This window comes from Ailuropoda melanoleuca, chromosome 4, assembly GCF_002007445.2.
Source record: "Ailuropoda melanoleuca isolate Jingjing chromosome 4, ASM200744v2, whole genome shotgun sequence".
Lineage (NCBI taxonomy): Eukaryota > Metazoa > Chordata > Mammalia > Carnivora > Ursidae > Ailuropoda > Ailuropoda melanoleuca.
The window spans coordinates 76,852,834-76,873,937 of NC_048221.1; the positions used below are offsets into that span (position 1 = coordinate 76,852,834).

At 33.8% G+C, this 21,104-nt stretch overlaps 1 long non-coding RNA gene across 2 annotated transcripts; it reads left to right on the top strand.

The window, feature by feature from the left end:
• The first annotated feature begins 4,952 nt into the window (after window positions 1-4,952).
• Window positions 4,953-20,132, top strand: LOC109489725. Of its 2 annotated transcripts, none has more exons than XR_002142822.1 (4): window positions 4,953-5,042; window positions 6,769-7,071; window positions 17,148-17,312; window positions 20,043-20,132. It is a non-coding gene; the product is annotated as an uncharacterized LOC109489725 (long non-coding RNA). The 2 variants fall into 2 exon arrangements; XR_002142823.1 differs by lacking the exon at window positions 20,043-20,132 and adding an exon at window positions 19,863-19,977.
• The last annotated feature ends 972 nt before the right edge of the window (window positions 20,133-21,104 follow it).

Sequence of the window (21,104 nt, forward strand, 5' to 3'; positions counted from 1 at the left end):
CTGTCACGTACTAATATACATGTTGTTCATTCAAAATATGTGATTATATGTTTAAAATGGAAATCACTATTTCACTGCCAACCTTTCCTTATTTTTACAATTTTTAATAACAAAGTTATAAGTTTAATAACAACTATATTAATTGCTTCTATGTACAGTTTTAACTTTCAGTGAGAAGCATATAAATTTTGCATTTTTTTCTTCCTGTATTATGCTTGTTATGATATTTATTGAAATATAATTGCATATTTAGTGGTTCTAACATAAAAAATTGAGTATATCAAAATGTCTTTATCTTTGTGTTTTTTCCTGTTTTATTTTCCTAGTAGTATATACTTATTTAGAAAATATATCGCTCCATAAAATAGTCGTATTTTAAATAAAATGGTGCAGCATGGATAGTTTGAGAAGCAATGAAGTAGATGATTTTTGGCTAGGTTTCATTAGTTATCCTGAAATGAATAGATACTAGTATGTTAATGTTATAAGTCGTATTACTGTTCAAGATCTCAAGGCAATATCCAGAATGCATAGGGATATAATAACAAACAAGTATGGGGACAATCTATTGAATAATTTATTGTGATGATATTAATAATTATAAATGTAATTTGACAATTTTATATGCTCTATTGATTATTTTTTAAATCCTTGTGATTTGGGACATGAAGTGTTCAAACCACCATATCCTAGTTGAGTATGTCCTAGAGGAAATTTGATGGTGATGTTACTACTAAAATATTGTACCAATGAAATGAGGAATTGTTTTTCTAATTATTCTTTCCATCGAAAGTTATATAGACGTACTTCTTCCATTGGCAAATAAAATTGTATAATACAACAGCTAGCAGTGAAACACCCCCTTATAGGAAAAACAAATCCAGAAAAGCACCTCAGTTTAGAGAGGGACGGAGTGCGGTATTTTGTACCATCCTTTTGTTTACAGGCAATAATGATAATATATAGCTACAAATTTTTTGAGCACATAAGATGTGTTAGGTATCCACTATATATGCACACACACCCATGTGCATGCACATACCCGTATATTCTCTTTCATGTTCTGAAGAGACCTGTGATTTAGATGCTGTGATGTCTTTGATGTGTGAATTTGGCTAGGCTGTAGGGACCATTATTCAGACAACATCTTAGTGTTGCTATGGAGATATTTTAAAGATGTGATATTGTTCCCTTAATAGAATTGCTGAGGCCATCCTAATGAAGAAGAAATTCCATTTGTGGACAGTAGCCATAGTCCGTGCCTGAGACTTTGTCCTATGGAATTTAAATTTGCTCAGCTACCCCACAATTGTGTGAGCCAATTCTTTGCAATAAATCTCTTAATATACATCTGGGTAAATCTTGAGTGATGTTTTATTGTCTACCTGCTTACAGATTTTAAAAAGTTAAATTCTTTATCCAAGGTGCAGTTAGTTTGTGCCAGGATAAGGATCTGCACTCAGATTAGCAATGCCAGAGCTTACAACCTTAAAAATTGTGCCCTAATATTTTCAGATCAATAGTTTTCAGCTATACATGACCAACATTTAGGTTTCTGTGTAATCAACAGACTTTTCATCTAGCTCTCAACCGGTTATCTCTTAGCAGTGAAGAGGTGGACATTAATATCAGATAGAACCTGTTTCTTGCACATCTTCTAAAGTATGTTGAAAGTAAAAAATAGTTTACTGACCATAGTTCTCATTAGTGAATGTAGATTAAGACAGTCCCAACTTTTTGAGGCTAGAGTTAGGCTCTCCCAAGAAATGGTGCATACAGATATCCAGAGTGGAAAGACCCTATTTTTCTGTAACAGTCAAGATTTCTAGCAAAGGCTATGATGGGAAAGACATAGTTAGGAGCGCTTTCATTCCTCTTCTCAAGTCTTCCTTTAGAATTCTGTCTTTTGGTTTGGATATAATGTGCATTTTTCTTTCATTAGTATTTTTTTCTACTTATCCTCACAACTCTAAGAGATAGAGTGGATAATTTCTTTTTATTAGCCATGAAATGTAAGACTTAAAAAAACAATAGAAAAAGACTTGCTTAAGGTCACAGTCCCGTAACTGGCCAAATCAGAAGTTAAAAGCAGTTTCTCCAACATCATTCTTGGTTTCATGCTCCACATTTGATTACTCTTCAAGCAGCCTTATGTACAGGGTTCCTTCCTTTTAGGTTTCTGGTGGCCCAGTCTAGGAATTGAGAAACAAGGGAATGCCGGGAAGAAATGTTTTACTCGTGGGTTGTGTAGTAGAAATAACAGAATAAATAAGTCAATTTATATTGTTGCATAACAAATTACCACAAGCTTAGCTTCATAAAACGTCAAGCTATGAGCTCAGATTTCCATGGTTCAGAAGTCCGGCATGGCATGGTTGGTTTTTAAGGCTGAAATCAGGGTGTCAGCTACAGTAGCAGTTCTCATCTGGGTCTTTGGTGTCTTCTTTCTAAATCACTAGTTGGTGGCAGAATTCAGTTCCTTCTCTTGCTTTTGACATGGCCCCCTCAATTTTCAAGCCAACAGCAGCAGGTCAAGTCTTTCTTATGCTTTTAATCTCCTTGATTTCCCTTCTTCTTTCTTCTTCCGCTTTTAAGGGTTCTTTTGGTGAAAGAACGCTAGACCTGGGTTTCTGTCTTGTCTCTGCAACCACTAGCTGTATAACCTGAGGGTCACATAAACTTTCATGGCTTATTCCCTTAGATAAAGAATAAGGACACTGAAGTCTACTCTTTCTCTCAACAGATTTCTTGACACATATTAATCACTCTAGGGTCCCTTTCAGTTCTAATTTTAAATCATCTGAACAAGCAGTTCAGTAATAAAGATGTACTTTTTGCCAAATACATAACAAGATTCCCTGATTATACTCAATAAAAGTTCATTAAATGAAAAAAAAAGTAGATGAATCTGAAAGGCACTTTTCAAGTTATCTGTATTTCACAAAGGGTAAAAATTAAGCAAGAATAATAGTGCTTCTCAGATTCCTGACCTCTCTCCAACATTTATGAATTTTATTAACTGTTGATTCATGTGAAACCCAGTATCTGATAGCTATGAGGCATGAACAGCAATTAATTAGACTGGTGCCACTCAAAAAGAAGTAGGACCTAATGCATAACAACGTCCAATCAGTCCTGGAGAAATCCCCCACATAGATTTAATATTGAACTACCAATATAAAATAATGTTTCAAAGAAAAAAATGTGGTTATGCCTCCACTGTGCATGGCTCTATATATTATAAGGAACTATGAAGTTATTTTTTAATCATTTATTTATTTTTTCAACATGATAAGGGTACTATTTAATCCCCATCTCCCCTATCTACCTCGCCTCTGGTAATTGTCAGTTTGTTCTATATACTTATAGTGGCTATTTAAAAGTGCTTTTTATTTTGTTTTTTGTTTTGTTTTTCTGCAATATATTATGGCAACAGCACTGTCAACAGAGGGCTTTAAGTTGTTTTTGCTATACACCTGTTGATTGCAATGTCGCCTTCCAAACCTGTGGCTTTGAATAAACAATAAAATATTTTAAAAAATGCCTCATTTAGCAAAATCAGTGTGCACCAAAAGCACTGTCCTCCTTGGGAATGTAGGTGTTAATCAAAATGTGCAATCTCAAGGAAAAACTGAAAATAGTCTATTAAGGAAAATTTTAATGAGCTAGAGATTCTAAAAATCAGTGGCTTAAAACAACAGACATTTATTAATCTTATAATTCTGGAGTTCAAAAGTCTGCAGTAGGTCTCACAGGAGTCAAATCAAGGTATCAGCAGGGTCATGTTCTGTTCTGGAGGCTCTAACGAAATCATTTTATTCTCCAGCTTCTAGAGGCTGTTCTCATTCTTTGGCTTATGACCTTGTTCCGTCATCAAAGCCAGTGAAGTCAGCCTCATGCTGTGTCACTTTAATGTGACATCCCTGCTGCCTTCACTTTGTTAGAACCTTGTGGTTACATTGGACCCACTTGGATAATTCAGAATAATCTTCCTGTCTCAAGGTCAGCAAGGTAGCAATCTTAATTCTGTCTGGGCAACTTTGATTCCCCTTTGCCATCTGACCTAATATAGTCACAGGTTCTGGAGATTAGGAAGTAAACATGTTTGAGGGACTATTATTCTGCATGTAACAAGTACATTGACTCCTGAAGAAGATAAGTGAGTGCAGCGCACAATATATAGTTGCCAGACTGGTAAATTGGAGATATGAACAAGGCCCCCTCTCTTTGACAGTGGCACTATTCTCTGGCACTTTCTAACAGTATGTGATATGTATTTTTTTTATGGCTTAACTGAGTTAACATTAACATACAATAATCTCACACATAAATTTACAATTAAATGATTTTTCAGTAAATTTATGATGTATGTAACCATCACTACAATCTAGTGTTAAAATATTTCCACTACCCCGGTAGTTTTCTCCTGCTCATTTCCAGCAATCTCCACTCCCATGAACCCCAGACAACCAATTATCTGTTTTCACTTTCTATGTTTTGACTTTTCTGAACTTTCATATAAATGTAATCATATGATATATAGTGCTTTGCATCTGGCACATGTGATATGCATATAACACACTGTGCATATCCATTTACTGGTTGATACACATTTAGGTTGTTTCCAATTTAGGAGTGTTATGAACAATGCTGATATAAATGTTCATATTACAAGTCTTTGTGTGGACATATGTTTTTATATTTCCTTAGTAAATATCTAGGAATGGAAAGGGCGGGCCATATAGTATATATACATTTTTTTTTTAACCTGCCAAACTTCTTTTTTTTTTTTTAAAGATTTTATTTATTTATTCGACAGAGATAGAGACAGCCAGCGAGAGAGGGAACACAAGCAGGGGGAGTGGGAGAGGAAGAGGCAGGCTCATAGCAGAGGAGCCTGGTGTGGGGCTTGATCCCACAACACCAGGATCACGCCCTGAGCTGAAGGCAGACGCTCAACTGCTGTGCCACCCAGGCGCCCCTAACCTGCCAAACTTCTGAAATAGCTGAACCAGTTTTATTCCCACCACCAGTGTATGAAGGTACCTATTTTTCTGCATCCTTACCAACACTTGTTTTTTTTTTAATGTCTTTTCGATAATTGCAATTAGTTTATGTGTGTAGTGATATTTGAGTGTTTTTCAATTTCATTTCCCTAATTACTAAGGATATTGAACATCTTTCCATGGCATATTAGGCATGCACATATGCTCTTTGGTGAAATATTTATTCGAATCTTTTGCCTATTGTTTAATTGGAATTTTTGGCTTTTAAATATCAATTTGAAAGAGTTATTTATATATTTTGGATACAGGTTTTTTATTAGGTATAAGGTTTTCAAATATGTCTTGTCTTTTCAGTTTCATTAATGATGTGTTTTGAAGCACAGGAGTTTTTTGTGTTGATGAGATTAAATTAAACACTGTTTTCATTTTTGAATCATATTTTGGTGTTGTATCTAATACATACAACCCAATGCCTTGAGGATTACCTCCTAGATTTTCTTCTAGAAGTTTTGTAGTATTAAATCTTACATTTGTGTGTATGACCTATTTTGGGTTAAGTTTCATATATAATAAATAGTATGAGGTAAGGTTCTAAGTTAATTTTTTTTTACATATAGATAATTAATTGCCCCATGACCATTTGTTGAAAAGACTATCCTCTTCCCAATTATGTTTGTTTCTTTGCCAAAAATAAATTACCCAAATTTAATAGTTTATTTTCTGGATTCTCAGTTTTATTCCTTTAGTTTATATGCCTGTACACCAAAAAAACCTTTGTTTTGATTACTGGAACTTGATAATAAGTTCAGAAATCAGATAATATATACCCTCTAGTTTTGTTCTTTTCCAAATTATTAATAATTACATTTATATACTGATTTCACTAATCACCTTGTCAGTTTTTGACTATATGTTGATTAGTATTTTTTTTTGAATCTGTAAATTTGAGGAGGGTTGCCATTATAAAAAATAGTGAGTTCTCTAATCCATAAACATGGATATTTATTTATTTAGATCTTTTGAAATCAGCAATCTTTTATAATTTCATTGTACATGTCTTTCATTTCTTTATTTAAATGTATTACTGAGTATTATTCTGGTTGCTGTTATTGTGAATATTTTCAGTTACTTCTTCATAATGTTCATTGTAAGTGTATAGAAATACAATTGATTTTTGTATTTGGTCTTATATTATGTGACTTATTAAATATGTTTATCATTTCTGTGAATGGATATTGTGTGTGTGTGTGTTTGTACATGCAGTTTCCTTAGGATTTTGACATAGAGAATTATGTCATATGTCACTGAATATGTACAATTTTGCTTTTATCTTTCAAATATGAATACCTTCAGTTTATTTTTCTTGTCTGATGGCACTAGCTAGAAACTCGTATAATGATGAATAGATACCTGCTGAAAGTAGGTATCCTGTCTTTTTCCTATTTTGAGGAAAGAATTCAGTCTTTCACTATTAAGTATGGTATTATCTATAGGTTTTTATAGGTGCCCTTTATTAGTTTGAGGAAATTATTTTTATTTCTAGTTTAATGGGTACTTTATCAGAAATGGATGTCTAATTGAACATAATAAAAAAAAAAAGAAATGAATGTCTGATTCGTCAAACACTTTGAATTTACTGAGATGATCCTGTGTTTGTTTTTTGTTTGTTTGTTTAATTCTATTAATAGTAACTCTATTATAGCAGAAGTTGTGCCTGGCAATGTTATTGACATACTAACTTGACTTGAAGGAATGTCAGAAGATTTCCTTTTGTTTTTCCTACCATGATAACACTTATCCTGTAGATGAATAAAGATGAATAAAACCAGTGTGAGTGTTCTGCTATCAACTTTAGCCAGCGCACTAATACATTTGGAAACCGAAGAAATGACCACTATGTGGGTCTATGAATGCAGAAGATTCACTTTGAGCTGTACTTATCCCAGGACTGCATTTATTTCTGGCCACCATCTACCTTCATTTTAACAATGGCAAAACTGTTTGGTGCTTTGGATCCTTGGATATCGATCCCAATCCAGCTCCTGTATCCAATAATCTTCAGAAGGTATTGGTACTTTCTTTACCTACCACGTGGTTATCTAAGTAAAATGTTTCTAGGTCCCTATGGTGGAACAGTTTTTGATTTATAGATAAATTATGAGGATAGTACAGAGAGTTTCCAATGTATTTATTTTTTCTGTAAATCTTCTTTTGCCTTTAGTCCTACCAACTTTAATCATTTTCAAAGTTATTTAGATCAACACGTTATTTGTTTATCCCCTTCATTAAGGTTGTTTTATACATTTCTAAGTACAGTAAGATTGTTTTATTTATTTTTAACGTTTCACTTTCCATCTTTGGATCCACTGAGGTTCTAAATTATTAATTTTTTTGAAGAGTTTATTTATTTATTTGACAGAGATAGAGACAGCCAGCAAGAGAGGGAACACAAGCAGGGGGAGTGGGAGAGGAAGAGGCAGGCTCATAGCAGAGGAGCCTGATGTGGGGCTCAATCCCAGAACGCCAGGATCACGCCCTGAGCTGAAGGCAGGCGCTTAACGACTGCGCCACCCAAGTGCCCCTCTAAATTATTTTTTATGGTTATGTTTCATTAAGGTTGATTCTTCCTGCTGGAAAGTTTTATAGTGTTTGGAAAATGCATACTGTCACGTATTCACAGTTATAGTGTCATTCGGAATGGTTTCATTGCCCTGAATACTCCTCTGTGCTTCATTTACTCAACGCGCAACCTTTCCTGGAACTACTGATCTTTCTGTATCATGTCTATAGTTTGTCTTTTTCAGAATGTCACATAATCAGAATTATAGAGTATATGACCTTTTCAGACTAGCTTCTTTCACTTAGCATTTTGGATTCATCCATGTCTTCTCCTGGCCTAATAACTTGTTTATTGCTAAATGATATTGCACGGTATGAATGTGGAATAGTTTGTTTATTCACATCTATTGAAGGACATCATGATTGCCTCCAGTTTTGGGTGATTATGAATACAGCTGCTATAAACAGTCAGGTTTTTGTGTAGACGTACATTTTCAAATTCATTGAATAAATGTCTTGGAGCATGATTCCTAGATCACATGGTAATGCTATGTTTAGCTTTGTAAGAACAGTCAAACTGTCCCTCAAAGTGGTTCTACCATTTTGCATTTTCATTAGCAACGAGTAAGTGTTCATCATTGTCACCAGGGATTTTTAGTTTTTTTTTTTTTTTAAAGATTTTATTTATTCGACAGAGATAGAGACAGCCAGCGAGAGAGGGAACACAAGCAGGGGGAGTGGGAGAGGAAGAAGCAGGCTCATAGCAGAGGAGCCTGACGTGGGGCTCGATCCCATAACGCCGGGATCACGCCCTGAGCCAAAGGCAGACACTTAACCGCTGTGCCACCCAGGCGCCCCTTTAGTTTATTTTTTAAATTTAATTTTTATTTTTTAGTTTAGCCATTCTAATTAATGAGTGGTTGTTCTCCAACTGATTTTTGTACATGAAGATTTAAGGGGGTAGGAAAGGAAAATTGCAAGTCTTAGAGGAAAATCATTGTCAGTTGTTTTCTGAGAATGCAGAGAACAGTCTTTATTGATATAGTTTCTAATAGTGGAGTATATTCTTCTGATTAATTATAGTTATTATTGAATTTTGCCTATGCTTAGGGATACATTAACCTACAATTTTACCCCCAACTTTTAAAAAAAAAATTAAGCAGCTTCACAATTAAAGTGGGTCACCAAAACCAAATATTCTCTGTAATGATTAGTATGATTGACCATTGCTTTCAATATGGACCTATGTTACAGGGCTAAAGGTAAAATATTTTAACAACATGGTCATAGCATAGATAACATTTTGGTTTCTTTCCAATTGCATTATTTATAGACTTCCAAATGCCTAGTTTAATTTCCCATGCATTTTTTTCAAGTGCATTTGGAAATGCTAATTATATTTAGGTAATATGTGTTTAACTTGCTCCCATACTTATATTACAGAAAATACATTTCAAATAAAATGGCCTTCTTTTATGTTATAATCTACACTCTTATTTCCAAATTGGATGATTATTAGGCCTGTATTTAATAGCTACTCTTAGGTTAAAAATGCTCAATGTGACCTTTACTTTGAGAATGAAACATATAATTTTCACTATTTATTCATCTGAATTTTGCTATTTAACATGCAATTTTAAAAGCAAAGTAGATACTTTTACATTATTAACTGTCCTATATGTATATTTAAACTATAGTCTCATTTTGGATTTGAAAGAATATAATTGAGTGAATATGAAAGGGTAATCTAGTTTTTGCAAATACTTTTCTCTTTCAACTGGTAAAATAAAAATATAACAGGAGTCAAATACCTGCCTTCCTCCTGTTTAAAAATAAGCTAACTTAAATAGGGTTTATAACACATTTGCACATGTGTGATCCTATTAATCAGAATTAATCATAGTCCAGCGAATTACCAGATAAAGAAGGGAAAATAAAATCTCATTACATTTTTATCATCTCAGTAAAGGTCTTCAATAGAGTGAAAAATTTCACGTAAATATATTTTCTTTTATTTAAAACTTACTGAAAGAAAATCACCACTTCCAACAATAATGTGCTAACTTTATTCAGACCAACCTTTCCACTGAGTAGAATTAAAAATTCTACATAATAATGAAAATGGTAATAATAATAAGCAATGATAGTGTTTGTCTGGAAACATCAAAAAGCTACCAAAGTAGCAAGATTTTGAAGACTAATATCCCCCCAAAGAGAGAAGATTAGAAAGGTGAATATTTGGAATTACTTTTTATCAAAGAATTTGTTGATTCAAAACCAGAGGCTTGGAAGCAAGGAGAACTTTCTTAATCTAACATAGAGTGGGGAAGGTGGGCTTTTGGTTTAGATGTCAGTGTAGGGATAGGTCCCCACATTTTCATTTGGGAGACCCAAAAGGCTAAAGGTAACAAAAGAGTAAATTAGAAATGATGATCTTTCACGAAGATTGAAGCCTAACTTGAAATCGGTTCAGCCCTTGAGTAGATAAAAACACTTGACTGTGAGAAACAAAAATCAATCCTATTTGAGAAAAGTAATACCACAAAAAAGTTGTACTGTCTCTTCAGTTTTCAACCCAAATATGGCATTCAACTAACATTAGCCATAAGTAAAAAAAAAAGAAAAAAGAAATGAATCTATAGACAATGACAATATTAGAATTAGTGAACGTAGACCTTCTATTATCAGTGATTAATATATAAGAAGATAAACCAAAACGTAGAGAGTTTTAGCGGTGAACTAGAATGTATGCATTTTAAATAAGGAAATTCTAAAATTGAAAAATACAATAATTAAAAATAAGAATTCAGCAAATGGGTTTAATGTTGCATTATAGGTAATAGGAGAGAAGATTAGAGAACTGAAAGTTAGCTCATATGAAAATATCCACTTTGAAACGTAAAAAGACAAAAGGTTGGAAAATATAGAAAAAGAGACATTGGGGACATAATGCATAAGTGCAGATTATAAATTGTGCATATACTTGGCCAAGGAGGGCGAAAACCCTATGGTATTGACAAATCATATTTGGATATATAATGGCTAAGAATTTCCTAAAGTTAGAAAGATAAGAAGCCAGATTAAGGAAGTCCAAAAAAACAGCAAACATGATAAATACAAAGAGATTCCCATCTTGGCTCTTTATAGTAAAACTCCTAGAAATCAAAGACAATAATATTAAAACTTGACAAAAAAAAAAAAAAAAGACACATTACTTATTTTCAAACCAGCAACTAAGAGCTGATTTCTTAATAGAAGCAATGGCAACTTTAGAAAACAACAGATAATATTCTAAGTTCTGAAAGAAATAAATACAAAAATAGAAGTCTAATCTATCGCTGCAATAGCAATGCTCCTCTTAAATCCCCAACTGAAGGGAGTAGAGTTGCCTGAAGGCCCCAGCTTCTGTGCTTTGAAGTCCATGCTTGAATTAACTCCCAAAGTCATTCTTTTCACAGACTGCTTAGCTAAACCCTGAGTGAGGCAGGGACTGACTATGGCAGGCCCATTCCTGAGAGATTAGGGACTCTTCTGATAGGCAACTGTCCTCTGATGGGATCCCTCACAGACTTGACAAATTTTCCTTAGAAACATGCTGCAGAATAAAACACTTCCAACTAGTTGTTCTCTCCTTTCTCCCTCTCCCCTTCCTACATCTTTCAGAGTCTGACCTGCATTGCTATCTGACACTTTCTTTGCCCCAGTCCTTCATTTTCTCTCACAGGCATTTCCCCTGAACAATTTATTTCATATCTAACCCTATTTTGGCACCTGTTCTTAGAATATCCACCTATTAAAGGGAAAAACAAACAACAACAACAACAACAGCAAAAAACCCGCCCTACAAAATGTACCTGGAGCAGAGATATTTTCACAATAAATAAAGCAAATAAAAATTGGCAGAATTAACCAGTGACCATACAGCACAAACGGAAATACTAAAGCTATCACTAAAGGCAGGAGGAAAATTATTGCAACAGAAGTATAGAAATACAGAAAGAAATGTGGAGAGACAGTAGATAAATCTGTAAGTATAATTAATTTTGACTGTAGAAAATGCTAGTAACCTCTTATGGAAGTTAAAAATATGTGAGAACAAAAGAACAAATGGAAAAGAGAGTTACAGGGAATTAAAGTGCTCTTAGGTCCTTGCATTGCACAGCAAGTGGCCCCTTGCATTGCATAGGTGGGTCTTGTGAATATGCTGGGATTCCACTCTGTGAAAGGTGGCATGATGAAGAGATTTGCAGGTATAATTAAGGTCTTTAATCTCTTGACTTTGAGTTAACCAAAAGATTATCCTGGCTGGGCTTGGCTTAATCCTGTGAGCCCTTTCAAAGAAGGTCCAGACCTTCTTTGAAGGAAGACAAGGAGAGCAACTCCTTGCTAGCTTTGAAGAAGTAAAGTTGTGAAAGGTGCTCATGTCGGAGCCCTGAAAGCATCTTCCAGGAACTCAGAGTGACTCCACTCAACAGCCACTAAAAAAAGCAGTAACCTCCATCTTACAGTTGCAGAGAGAGAAAGTTCTGACAATAACCAGAGAGCCTGAAAAAAGGACTCCGAGTAGCAGCTGAGATGATGACCCTGCAAGCATGACAGTTTGAATGCAGTCATGTGAGACCTTTAGCAGTGGACCTAGGTAATCTATGCCTGGATTCCTGACCCTGGAAATTATAAGATAATAAGTATATGCTATTTCAAGATGCTCCCTTTTTGGTAATTTGTTATATTGCATTAAAAAAAATTCACAGCTATGATAAAAACATGTAGAGTAGACTTTTACACTAGAGGCCTTAATAGAGATAAAGAAGAATATTTTATAACATAAAATAATTAACCCACCAAAAGACATAATAATTTTTTTTAAAGATTTTTTATTTATTTATTTGACAGAGATAGAGACAGCCAGCGAGAGTGGGAACACAAGCAGGGGGAGTGGGAGAGGAAGAAGCAGGCTCACAGCAGAGGAGCCTAATGTGGGGCTCGATCCCATAACGCCGGGATCATGCCCTGAGCTGAAGGCAGACGCTTAACCGCTGTGCCACTCAGGCGCCCCAAAAGACATAATAATTTTAAATATGTATGTAATTAATACAGATGTCTTAAATGTATGTAAATCAAATTAAAAATTAATAGGGGGAATAGATAAATCCACGATTATTGTGGCCGATTTTATCCTACCTCTCTTTGAAACAACATATTTGTTTTTAGGTCCAATATACATTTTAGGTCCAATACATTTCAAATATATTGCTGGAACAATAATATTGTGACTTTATATAATTTGAAAATATGTTTCAAAAAATAACTTGAAAATTGAGGTAAAGAGTGATTTCAGATGGCTAGATGGATAGACTTGAAATCACCCTTTATTTTTTAAAGATGTATTCATTTATTTTAGAGAGAGCACACATGTGTGAGTGGGGGGGTTGGTGACAGAGGGAGAGGGAGAGAGAGAACCTCAAGGAGACTCCCCACTGAGTGTGAGCCCATGCAGGGCTTGATGTCATGACCCTGAGATCATGACCTGAGCTGAAATCAAGGGTAGGATGCTTAACTGACTGAGCCACCCAGGCGCCCCTGAAATTACCCTTTAAAAAAAAAAATCTTTCAAATCTATTCCTTTGTCAGTGATTTAAACCTTTAGGCTAGAAGAAACATTCATATTACTTGTTTGGATACAGTATTTTTAGAATTAAAAAGCCAGTGATATCATTAGTCTGGGTAGTGTGGCAAAATGATTCTCATTAGCTTTTTATGCCAGGATTTTGTTCAGTTCATTTCAGTGAGTAGGTAAGTACTTAATTAGTGGCTGTTTTCCAATAGGCAGTGATAACACTGAAAAGAAAACAGAAACATACAGCTTTTTAACTTTTACAAAGCTGTTTTTTATTGTAACAGGCTATGTTTCAGTGTCTATAGTTTACTTTAAGATGTATCAGTATCTAATACTAAGTATGTATGTACCAGTTTATTCCACATCCTTAGAAACAGTCATTTGTTCTATTTCATGGATTGTTAGGATGTCAGCTATGCTACATTCTGAAGAAGGCTACTATAAACAGGTTGCTTTTCCATGTCTCAACACTTCAGACTTTGTTTACTAGCATTATTATTTTTGAAATTAAAAGCATAATAATTGGTATAATTATAATTATGAATGGAATTTGATGGAATTATTATAAGTATTAAAATTATGGATTAGTTCAGATATTTTGGAGATGCTTCCTATCCTTGTAAGAAAGAATAAAGTTTAAGAATCTAGAGAAATGTCTTCTATGCTTCCTTAGGATGGCATCTAAAGCTTCATCCTTAAATGATTTTGTATCCAGTCATTATTTAGGAGTGATTCTGATTCTCTGATATCAGCCAAAGGGTAAAAAAAAAAAAAAAAAAAAAAAAAAATCCTCAGTTGAAAAATATTTGCATATGCCTGGGATAAATATTTCCTATAAGGTAGTGTTTATAACGCCTAAACTTTAGATAGAATTTGTTGAATTTACTGAATAGTTGTATAAAATGTGTAGTGGCTGCTTGTAATAAATACTTGTTTGTGAGTATCTGTATGTTTGGGAGAATAGCTAAAGTTCATCAGGCTCGTATTTAGAAGTTAAAAAGTAGCCTAATAGTTGTGCATGGCCATATTTGCTTAGGTCAGTCCATTACAGAATGGTTACACAAAACAAACAGAATCAAGGCAGAGAGAAAAGTAATGTAAAAGATAGAAAGTGCAAACAAAGTGTTATGGCATTTCATTAGAAGAACCCACATCTCCTGTTGCTCAAGAAAGCTGTCATAAACAAAAGAGAACAATTAAAAGTGAAGAGAGTAGAGCAATACAGATTGGAAGCACCATGAGAAAAAATACTGAAGAGGGAAAACACATGGAAATATTTGGGAATAGTAAACAGTGTAAGATAAAATACCCACGTGGTAGCTGCTCAATAAATATTTATTAAATGCAAAAATTAATGAATGAACAAATGAAATTAAATTGAGGCTTTGGCTTCAAGATAATTTATAAATATTAATTACTTTCTTGTGAAGGAAAGGAATTAATGGTTTCTTAGGAAGTATGTAATTAAATCATGTGACTGTCCTGCTATGAAATGACTACAACTTTAGGAAGCTTATTCTTTATTGAGTAAGGGATGAACTGGAGTCGAAAGATAGAGTGGGTAAGCAGTGAATAGAATGAGTGAAGTCAAGGGTGCATGGCTGGATCGGTGGGTGGAGCATGCGACTATTGATCTTGGGATTGTGAGTTGGAGCCTCAAGTAAAGTGTAAAGATTACTTAATAAAAACGAATGAGTGAAGTCAAGAAGTCATAGAGGAAATAATTACAGAATGTAGAATGAGAGTTCTCAATACATAATTGAGGTCTAATCCAAATAGAAAAAGTGCAAGTACAATATTAAGAACATTTAAAAATTAAGAATGTAAGGGCTTACAATGTACCAGCATTATTTTAAGTGCTTTATTTGTTTTATCTCAATTACTCCTTACAGTCCTGTAAGATAGATAAAATTATTCCTTCCATTTTTCAGATATTCCACTTACAGCATAGAGACTTCAGAGAACTTGCAAGTGATGGAGCCAGAATTCATACATGTCAGTCAAATCTGGGCAGACTCTATAAATCATGTTCTAAAACATTATGATATGTGAATCAAATGACCAACTAAAGGTCAAGTACTGAGTAGGAAAAAAGACCTCATAACAATAAGTTGATTTAAGTTTTAAGCGAGCATAAACTAGAGTGATTTTGGTGAATTAAGGATGATATGTAAGTTTGTAGTTATTTAAAATATGCATTATGGGGTGCCTGGGTGGCTCAGTCGGTTACGTGCCTGCTTTCTGCTCAGGTCATGATCCCAGGGTCCTGGGACGAGCCCCATGTCAGACTCTCTGCTTGGTGGGGAGCCTACTTCTCCCTCTCCCTCTGCCTGCCACTCCACCTGTTTGTGCGCATGCTCTCTCTCTCTCTCTCTGTCAAATAGATACATAAAATATTTAAAAGTATGCATTATCGTATGATAAAGAGAACTGGAAAGTGGAAAGAGGTACTGGACAGGTATTAGCAGGGAGAAAGTGACTTTAAATTTGGAATATACTGCTTGGAATTAGGATACAACTTATTGAGTGTTGAATATTTATCAATATTTGCACTATGCAAATAAATTTAGTGTTGATTGGAAATAGGAGGCTGAAGAAATTTGAAGGCTAAAGTCATTTTTTTTCATTTAGATGCAATACAAAAATGTATGATATTAGGAGGTGAAATTAAGGTAAGCTCTATAGAGCAATATATCAGGGACGCCTGGGTGGCTTGGTTGTTAAGCCTCTGACTCTTGGTTTCAGCTCAGTTCATGATCTCAGGTTTGTGAGATCTAGCCCCATGCCAGGCTCCACGCTCATGAGGAGTCTGCTTGAGATTTTCCCCCTCCCGGTCCCTCCCCCTCCGCTCTTCCTCACTTGCTTATGTGCTCTCTTTAAAATAAATGAATAAATAAATAAATAAATAAATAAATCTTTAAAAAAGTAATATATTAATCAATACCACTCTTTAAGTTTTGTTTTGTATCTATTATCTTCTGGTTTTTTTTTACACATTTAGATTATTTAATAATATATGGTGATCTTGATGAGATTTGTTAGGACTTACTTTGTCCTTGGTAATATCCTGAACATGCTTCTCTTAATCACTTTTTTTACTGTAGGTTTTTACTTTATCCGTAAATGTATCTTAAAAGAAATGTAAATAAAGCAAAGCACAGAATTTGTCATCTAAACACTTCTGTTAGTGACATCCCATATTTTTTATTTAAAGCAGGCAGAGGCCGTATTTACTAAAACTAATTCTGGAAAATTACATTTTATATATAACCATTGTTCAACAATACAGTCTGTAAAGTATTTTGTAGTCTCTTCAGTTTAAACAACTTATGTGTATGTAGTTTAAAATTTATTTTATAATTATCTAAATGTTAAGATGACAGATAGAAGTGAATGAAGAGAACAAAAGAGTAGTTTCTGACATTCAGAAGCCGACTTGACACAGCTAGGGCGTGCTATTCTATTACACATAAATAATCTCATGGAGTACCAACCTCAGAAAAGTTTGCTTGAGACCATGATAAATGAGACAAAATAAGACCGCTTAATTTTTTTTTTTCCTAAGAAGAGATGAAACCAAGTTTCCTCTACCACCCGCAGAAATACCAAATGCCCTATCACTCAGCCAAAATGAATGATTGTTACTTCACCATTACAATTTTATTCTTGTACTAGTCTCCCCTTCCTATAGGTAAGATTTATTGAAGTACACAATTACAGAATTTCCCTGACTTTGTGGCAGCATCCAATTTACATGAAATTCCCACTTCTTAGACCTTCACCCAAATCACCCAACCAAAGCCCAGATCCTATAACAAATTATTTCTAACACTCTTTCATAGAGATACCCCATGTTTTCTTCTGGTGTATGTTCTCCGTTACTGCAACATATAATAAATCTACATGACAAGTGTGTCTTTGTCTGGGGTTACTGACATACAATGATGATTAATTTTTTTTTTCAGATATTCTTTCAGCACAATCGAATGCTTACTAAATGACAGGCATTGTATTAGACCCTGGGGATATGAAGACGATAAAATTCGTGGTTCTTTACCATCTAAGGAACTAATAGCTGATGCTTGAATGGAAGGAAACATGTCCACTGTAACTAGTTCTACTTCTGTGAGGTAGGAAAGTCTTAAGGTGATCTTAAGAGTGGAGATGGCCTTTAATTGTGGGCTAAAAGGACAAGTAGCATGCTGCCAAGAAGACAAAGTAATGTCATATTTACTATGGTAACAAAGTGGGCCTTAGACTTAATTTTTTTAGAATCCATGTGTTTTTATAGAGAGAACTATACTACCCTACCCATTGATGTTGTTTCATAATATTATATGCATCATTTAAAGCTGCCGTACGTTACTTTTGGAAACTATAAATTAGTAGGTAACTGTTTTTGGAGCTAGGAAAAGATCAGAAAAATACTATTATATTTATACTGAAAAAATTTCCGTATAATATTTTATTGGGCAAAGTTGAAAACTTAATTGTCTGTCTTATTTTCTGGACAGTTTTATTAGAGTAAATAAATAAATTGCTTAATCTTAGAAAGTGAACTGTATAGTGAACGGATTCATAATGATATAAAGTTTCTGCGCAGGATTTTCATTAGAAAAGTCAAACCCTACCAGTTCTGTAACTGAAAAGCCACCATTTCAAAGGCATTTTTCTCTACCTGAGAGAAACTCTACCTGGGGGAGAGTTTAAACAAGCCTCTTTAGAATTCCAGGTGAAAGAAGTATCTTATGCTATTAGTAATTCAGTTATTCATATTTCACTAATCTTAGTGATTAAATATATTAAAAAGTTTTAAATTTATATACTAGAAGTCCTACTGGAGTTGTGTATTGATGCTTGGCTAAGCTAAGAACCATCACTGATTTTTGGATTTGACTGCATTAGTCTTGCTACATTCCTTTATGCTTAGAAGGTAAGTCTGGAGAAGGAGGCTAGAGAATTTCTCCATTTTCTGCTTCAATGAGAGAAAAACACTTCAGTTTTCAAATAAATCTGAAAGGTCATAGGTCTTAGAATATAAAATTCCCTATGATGTCAGTGAAGTATAATATCAATAACTTATGTTCAAAAGTAAAAGTGCATGTTGTTCTTTAAATTTTCTGCTACCAAGGGACCAATCCCTGTAAGAAGACCATACACCTAGTTCAATTATTAGTTAAAATTTAGCCTGAAAGTCAAATTTCTTGAAAACTCAATACAGGATAAGAGCATTAGAGATAGTTTTGGATAGTTTTAAGGTTAATAAAAAGGAATAAAAAATATGAACATGCATGTATACACAAAATCACCTGCTTACACACATACACTTTTACCCTATTCTACAGAAAAACCGTGAGACAGACTCTTCTCGATCCTGTGCCACGTACATACCCCCCCATCTCTTAATTTTCTCTTTAAAAAATTCCATAGATAATATGGGTGGGAAAAAAGTGATAAAATCTTATAGAACCACCTCCCCTCCCTGCCCAAAATTTCACCATTTCCAGTATTTTTACTCACATTTTCTAGAACCTTTTCTATTTAATGGAATGATTCTATACATATGGAATGTAGTTTAAATAATTATTTTATTACCGTAACATGATATATTACCATTTTTTATTTAGAAATCTTTTATTGTGAGAGGTTTAATATGCTTTTTGTTTTTGCTGTGCTAGTAACTGTGATGAACACTGCCATCCATATATGCTTATGCCTTTGTCCTGTTATTCCCATAGGAAATTAGAAAGCGAGTTATCATGCCAAAGGGCCTCCAACATTTTAAGGCTGTTACTGTATATTGTCAATTTATTTTGAATACAAGCATACCAATTTAACAGTTAACATCCATGCTGATTTATTTTTTACACACATGGCAACATTAGATGTTATCTGGTGATATTTCTAAGATTTATGAATGTAGTATGTATCATTTTATTGCAAGAGTGCTTTGTGATTCTGAAGAACAAATAATGTACCAAAAATAATTATTTGCTAAACTCCCTAGGCAACCAAACTTTCAAACATTCAGTTTTGCATATGATGTAAAATTTCTGTTCAGATAGATTGCCATATTATTGGCATATTTTGTTTATTAAATCATTATGTAAAATTAATAATTAATTTGTTTCCATTAAATCTAAGTAACTTTTGTTTCATTACTTAATACATTGTCATAAAATCATTTTAATCCCTAAGCATCCTCACTCGTATGCAATATGACCACTACCTTTTTCACTTTCAAATTATTGTTGACCTTGATTATGGCTAGTTATTGACAATTGACAATGTAACTTCATGTACAAGAAGACTCATAAACCGAAGTAAAATTCACTACCTTTAGCCAACTTTTACAAGGGTGAAAATTAATTATTGCTAAGTTATTCACCTGGTTGAATGTTGACTTAGATAAAAGGATATTGAGATAAAAACTTGTCTAAGAAAATTACTTCTCTCCAGCTCTCAAAATTACTTATGTTTAATAATTAGAGTTGTTAGATTTTAACTAATTCAACATAGGTACAGGCTGAAAAGTAGGTTTTTTTGTTTGTTTTTGTTTTGCATAAACTTTATGTGCTAAGCCGAGGAAAAGTATGGATAACCAAAGTCGTTATTCAACTGTTTAATGTTATCACAGACAAAATTGTCACTTTAAAAATGTTCTCTGGTTAAATTTTCAGAAACGTAACATTGGATTTAATGGACTATATAATTTGGATATTAAAAGAGAAGTGTTTGTTCACTGGTGAATTCTACCAAACATTTAAAGAAGAAATTCTCATTCATATATACCCAAACTTAGGAGTAATTTAGATGCTTTTCATTAAGTAAATGGATAAAATAAATTCTGTTACTTCCAGATAATGGAGTATTTTTCAGATCTAAAAGATGAACCGTGGACTATGAAAAAAGGAGGAACCTTAAATGCATGTATTAAGTGAAAGAAGATTTCAGATTTTCAGAAAGAAGATTTCAGCCTTTGAAAAGGCTGCATACTGTATGATTCCAACTATAAGACAGTATGGAAGAGCTGGTACCCTAAGGACAGCAAAAAGATCTGTGATTTTTGGAGTGGGGGTGGAGGGATGAATAGGCAGTGCACAGATTTTTAACACAATGAAATACTCTTGATGATGCTGTAATGATGCATACATGTCATTATACATTTATCCGAACTCAGAGAATGCACAATACCACAAGTGAACCCTACAGTATTGTATGGTCTGTGGGTGATCATAATGTGTTAATGTAGCTTCATTCCGGGTAAAAAAATGGCACCATTCTGATGAGTGATGTTGATAATGCATGTGTGGGGACAGGGAGAATATGGAAAATCACTGTACTTTTCTCTCAATTTTGTTGTAAACCTAAAACTGCTCTAAAAAATAAGCTCTTAAAAAACAGAATGTTTCTTTTAAAATAGTGAAAAAAATCAGAGCTCCTACTAAATTATTGAATTACATCATTTTCTCTTGAACTATGTATTGTTTTATTTCATCTGGCATTTAGTTTTTCAGATGATAAATCTGAAGTTAATCTGATTCTAACATTAATAAAATTAGCCTTTTCCCTCCTTGAAAACTTGAAATGTTTCTTATCTTGAAATAATACATAACTTTCTATTTGTTTCTGCTTAATGTTTTTAGCATTTTCTGTTTAGCTTTTCAATTCCCAGTCTCATATGTAGATTCTCTTCTTTTCCACCTATGATTGCCATTTCTGTTCTGTCTGTTGTCTGTTCTTTGAAAGTGACTATTATTGAAGGATTATATTTCTCTATTTCACCATTCATGTCTGTTATACAATCACACTTTCTTATCTCATTATAACTGAAGCTCCTTCATTTATCACCTATAATACAATTATCTACAAAGTTAATTCTGCACTTTGGATCTTTAAGTGACAGTAGGACTTGGTCAATT